The sequence below is a fragment of the Dermochelys coriacea genome, chromosome 2, assembly GCF_009764565.3.
Source record: "Dermochelys coriacea isolate rDerCor1 chromosome 2, rDerCor1.pri.v4, whole genome shotgun sequence".
In the NCBI taxonomy this organism is placed as follows: domain Eukaryota; kingdom Metazoa; phylum Chordata; order Testudines; family Dermochelyidae; genus Dermochelys; species Dermochelys coriacea.
Window position 1 is genome coordinate 142,772,490 of NC_050069.1, and position 6,000 is coordinate 142,778,489.

Consider the following 6,000-nt stretch of genomic DNA (forward strand, 5'->3'; position numbering starts at 1 on the left):
TTAGAAAACACAAGGTAAGTTGGCAGAAAAATGTCCCACCTAGGACTGCGCCCCTTAGCAACTGGCTAACTAATAGGTCTGAAAATGTAATTGTAAAGGAGGAATCATTATCAGGTGAGTGTCTTTCTAGTAAGGTCCTGCAGGGATTGGTTCTTGGTGCTATGCTATTTAACATATTGATCAGTGACTTAGAAGCAAATATACAATCATAACATAAAATCTGCAGATGACAGAAAGATTGGGGGAGTGGTAAATAACTAAGAGGACATGTCACTGATACAGAGCCATCTGGATTGCTTAGTTACCTGAGCACGAACAAATAACAAGCTTTTAGTAAGTCCAAATGTAAAGTTATACCTTTAGGAACAAAAAATATCGATTATATGGACAAGATGGGGGACTCTATCCAGGGAAGCAGTGGCACTGAAAAAGACTTGGGGTCATGGTGGATAATCAGCTGACCATGAGCTCCCACTGGGACACTGTGGCCAAAAGGGAAAATACGATCCTTGGACCCATAAATAGCGGAATCTCAGGTAGAAGTTCTATATCAGGTTCTATATCTCTGTACTGGGCACTAGAGTGACCACTACTGGAATATTGTGTCCAGTTCTGGTGTCCACAATTTGAGACAGAAGCTGATACATTTGAGAGGGTTCAGAGAAGGTCCACAAGAATGATTAAAGGATTAGAAAACAAGCCTTATAATGACAGACTCCAGGAGCTCAATCTCTTTAGTTTAACAAAATGAAAGTTAAGGGATTAGAATAAGGGAACAAATATTTGCTAATGGGCTCTTCACTTGAGCAGACAAAGGTATAACAAGATCCAATGGCTACAAGTTGAAACTAGACAAATTCAGACTGGAAATAAGGTGAACATTTTTAACAGGTTTGGAACAATTTACCTAGGGTTGTGATGGATCCTCCACAACTGGCATTTTTAAAATCAAGATTGGGTGTTTTTCTAAAAAAAACTGCTCTAATTCCTATAGGAATTATTTTGAGGGAAGTTCTATGGCCCATATTAAAGAGAAGGCCAGACTAGATGATCAGAGTGGTTCCTTCTAAGCTTGGAATTTATGAATCTGTGACTCACGGGGGGCATTTGGAATTTGTCCTTTTTTGCTTCCCTTTTCCTCCTTCCCTCTTGTTGTTTCTTCTCTTTTTTTCTTGTTCCATTTCTCTCTGCTGCTCTTCTTCCTGAGGCGGGTGGGGCTGTTCTCCAGCTGTCATTGTAGGAGGCCCTCACAAGAGGTGGGGCTGGAATTGTGCGCTGACAGAGATCTCCACCAGAGTGATCTCCTCTCATGACTAGTGCTGTCTTTTGGCCATTTGTTGAGAATGCTCAGCCTCCAGTCCCTGAGAGTCTCCTCACTGATTGGCTCAGTTTGAAGTTATTGCTGAATTAATAGGTGGGAGATTGCATTGTTGGCTGAGTGCAGTGAGGCCTAATGCTCATTTCGATGGCATTTCTTTGTCTGTAACGGGATAATTTTTGAAGACTACGTCCACTTAATTCCAAAATTTCAGGGAATTTCTAGGCATCAGTGGGAAGAATCTTGTTGATTTTGGTGACAATTGGAAAACAAAACCACCACAAAAGCCTGGTTTCCACACTGTGCCCCTTAAATTGGTGCTGTAAGCAGAAGGGCATTGGGACTTTGGAGTCAACTCAGCCAGTCAGTGCTAACTCTCTGCAGGTGATTTGCATATTTCAATCCCATTGGTTAAAAGGAGTCAGCAAATGAAACTGCAGGTTTCAGTGGGAGAGATGACCAAATCAGCAGCAGGCTTAGGGTTTATGCTCAGGGTTATTGGAGTGAGTGAGTGATGGGTGGCTGAGTTACCCCTGATGTCACAATGTTACTGCTCAGGCTCCTCTGCCTGCAGAGCCACATGGGCAGTGACTGTCAGGGGGAAGGTTTTGTTGATCTGAAACTTGTAAAACAAGAAGAGCAGAAGAGGAATGGCTTGGATGATTTGACAGTAAAATGTAGGTGTTGTGGCAGTATCCTCTGCAATTGCTACTGGCTCAGGGACAGACACAGCATTCCTGCCCCCACCCCTCAACCCCCACCTGTTAACTGGGCCTGCATAAACAAACAAGTGTCCGACCTGCTAGTTAGTTTCTTTTAAGACTGAGCAAATAATACACAACAAATGACTGATGTGATGAATTTTGCTGCCTTTTCTCCTTAATGGAATATGAGCAGCTTATGATTCTCGTGAATAAAGTAGTTCTTCTAAAATCAAGGTGAATAAAAATCAATGGCTGTTTCAAAACCAAAAACCCAAAAGGGGATTTTTTTAAATGTAGATTAAAAGCAAGTTTATTTTTTGAAAAACAAACCTATTGGGGATTAAATTTGAAACTATGACAACCAAAACTATTAAATTTGAAACTATGACAACCTAACTTTAAGGCCTAAAGTTGCTTTAAACTAATTTTAAAATTAAATAAAAATGTTTGCTGTCAAATTTCAAAGGAAGTCAAACCACTGAACTGTTGGAAGTCATTGGCTAAGGACCTAGGTCCAGAGTTTATTGAAATGCTAACACAGATTTTGGCAGCAATAACCTCTTCTGCAGGTGTGGAATGAATATTTTCTTCATTTCAGTTGATGCAGCTCATTCAGTTCAATGATTAGATCATTCAAATTTAAGAAACTGACTGGGAGTTGAAAAAGCGGGAATGTTTCTTTTCCTCTTCTAATCTATGAATAAAATGCTAGACTGGAGGGAATGTGACCTACTAATTCTAAAATCTTAAAGAACATTATGACCAGGAACAAACAGTTCAATTCACTTACTAGAGATACTTCCTTATCTTAGTTCGTTTTAAATGAAAAATATGTTTCAATCAACTTTTTTGTTTTTATGTATCCCACACATCAATATGTTTTAATGGGTACCTATTCATGAGAATCAATATATCGTTAGGAAAATAACTAAAAAGTACAAATGCAAAACATTCTGAATGAAATCAATCCACCCTGATCTCTAGTGTCTGGGCCTACAAGGCTAGAAACAGACAGGGACCCAGTAACAAATTGCAGTCCTGTTAGCATCCATGCCTCTAACTCCAAGGAACAATTGGAGACAGAGGGGCGCTGACAATTTCTAATCCATGATTGCAAACACGGAGATGTGTTATTGGCATTGGATGGAGGACAAGTAGGAAATCAGTAGGGATTCTTGCTCCAAACAACAATCACCCATTGTCCTATTCAGCTCAAAGAGTTCTAACACTCCTGACCTGCTCAAATTTCTCTCCTGCTTGGAGTTAGAAAAGTGTCTCCATCCCCATTATACAGATGGGGAAACTGAAGTAAAGAGCAAGGAAGTGACCTATCCATGGTCACACAGCAAGGTTTTAGCAGAGCCAGAAAGAGAAGCATATGAAAAAAGTTTTATCAAAACTTTTAAAACTGTATTTAAAACTAACTGATTTCTTAAAAAAAAGGAAATATTATCTGTAGTTAGTGAACTGACTTGATGCATTCTGGTCACCACATCCTTCTACATTTACGAACTAGTAGATCTCATCCCCTCACACCTAATTTTTAATCCATAGATTGAAGGAGGAAAACAAGTTTGCCTGCTTTGTCAACACCCAGTGGCTCTCATAAATTTCAATGGACTAGTCATTGAACTGAACTTTTTGAATAAGCTGAAAGAAAGAAAAATATTCTCTGCACCTTCCAAGGAAGCTATTGTTGTCCAAAGTTGTGTTAGCATTTCAGCTAACTTTGGTGCCAGGCTTAGCCATGATTTCAGTGGTTTGACCGTCTTAAAAACTTGACAGTGAACATATTCCATTTAATGTTATTTTTTCTCTTCTTTTTAAATTATTTTAAGAGAGTTGTGATGGGTTCAGTCACAAAGACCCCCTTGGGACTGTCAGCTAGTGTGCTGAGACTACCTCTGAGCCCGTTTTCTCTGCTAATCTGCTGCAACACAGACCCAGAGTCTGACTCACACCCCCAAAGCTGCGAACTTAACTGAAAATAGCTTAGCAAGTGCTCCTGTCTCTAGCACCCAGCTCCCAATGGGATCCAAACTCCAAATAAATCCATTTTAATCTATATAAAGCTTATATTGGGTAAACTCATAAATTGTCCACCCTCTACAACACTGATAGAGAGATATGCACAGCTGTTTGCTCCCTCAGGTATTAACTACTTACTCTGGGTTAATTAATAAGCAAAAAGTGATTTTATTAAGTATAAAAAGTAGGATTTAAGAGATTCCAAGTAATAACAGACAGAACAAAGTAAGTTACCAAGCAAAATAAAACAAAACACGTAAGTCTAAGCCTAATACAGTATGAAACTGAATACAGGTAAATCTCACCCTCAGAGATGTCCCAATAAGCTTCTTTCACAGACTAGACTCCTTCCTAATCTGGGACCAATCCTTTTCAGACCAACATTGTGGTTTATAGCTTGGGTACAGCAATCACTCACACCCCCATAGTTACCTGAAAGAAACTGAAACAAAGATCTGTATCTCTTTGGGATGGAGAGGCCATCTTTTGAGCAGCTGAAGACAAAATGGAGGGGTCTCCAGGGCCTTTTATATTCTCTCTCTCGTGGGCGGAAACCCCTTTGTTCTTCTGTGCAAAATCGCAGCAACAAGATGGAGTTTGTAGCCACCTGGGCAAATCACATGTCCATGAATGATTCAGCTTTTTGCAGGCCAACGCCATTGTTTACATGTTAGTTTGAACGTTCCCAGGAAAGCTCAGATGTGGATTGGTGTCTCCCAAAGTCCATTGTCAGGTAAGTGTTTCTTGATTGGGCACTTACTCAGAATAGTCCTTTCTCAAGAAGCTGACCAAATGCTTCACTGAGGCTACTTAGAATCAAATACATTGAGATACAAGTACATAACAAATATTCATAACTTCAAATACAAAAATGATACACTCATATGGATAGCATAATCATAACCACCAAATTACAACCTTTCTATAGACACCTTACTTCCCCTCCTTTGTACAGATTTGGTGCAACTATAGGACCTTGGTGGCAACAATGATCTATTCGGTCACAGTTCATGTCAATGACGTCACACCCTCCTCCTGAACATACTGCCAGAGACTTGGATGCTGTCCATGGCAGAGGCAGAACTTTTAAAATCCCTGTTTGTTTCTGGTTACACATCCTCCCAGTACCTTTTAAACCCTATGATGTCATTCACAGGTGTTCTAGCAAGGTTGGGATTCCTGGTCCCTGGGTGCCTGAAAACATGTTGGGATGTAGTATTGCTAACAGAATGCATATAGCAATATCTGTTAAAGTGTAAGGTGTCTTGGCATTTAGCCACTAATGCCATGAGGCAATGTGCCTCAATTTCCCCTTCCACACAGCAGCATAGGCCTGTTATGCTTTTGCTGCTGTGCCAAGCTTCCAGCTTGTTTACAGGTATAAGCTGAAAAGCAACATGTTTGTGGGACTATTTTGTCACCATCCTAGCATGTATATATGTTTTTTCCACAAATCAGGTATGTCACGCATCTTTAAAGGGTTTACCATTAGTATTAACTTCTTTGTCTTGGCCCCTAGATGAAGTAGCAAAAGACACAAGATTAACTGCAAATCTACGGCGGACAGTCTCTGTTCACACAATGTAGCTTGTTCAGTGTCTATTGCATTTCCCAGTTCCTTTGTGTACCATGGTAGGGGTTTAGCCACAGAATCTCCTGTCTCTTTGGAGAAGGCTCTCAAATTAGGCACGTGTTTCAGGTCCTGGCAAGGAAAGGGTGCACTGCAACCATGCCTGCCTTCGGCCTCTCCCTCTGGAATTTCTTTGGGTTGGATCCCACCCCCTTGTGAAGCTTCCAAATGCAAAGTTCCCAGGCAAGCTCAGACTCCTTCCCGGGTTCTGGTCTTTCTCTAGCCAGGGAGGGCATGTGGCCTCGGATGGAGGAGGGAGCTGCTTGTCCAAACAGACTGAAAACCCCCCAGCTCTGAAAGAATGAGACTCCCCTGGGGTC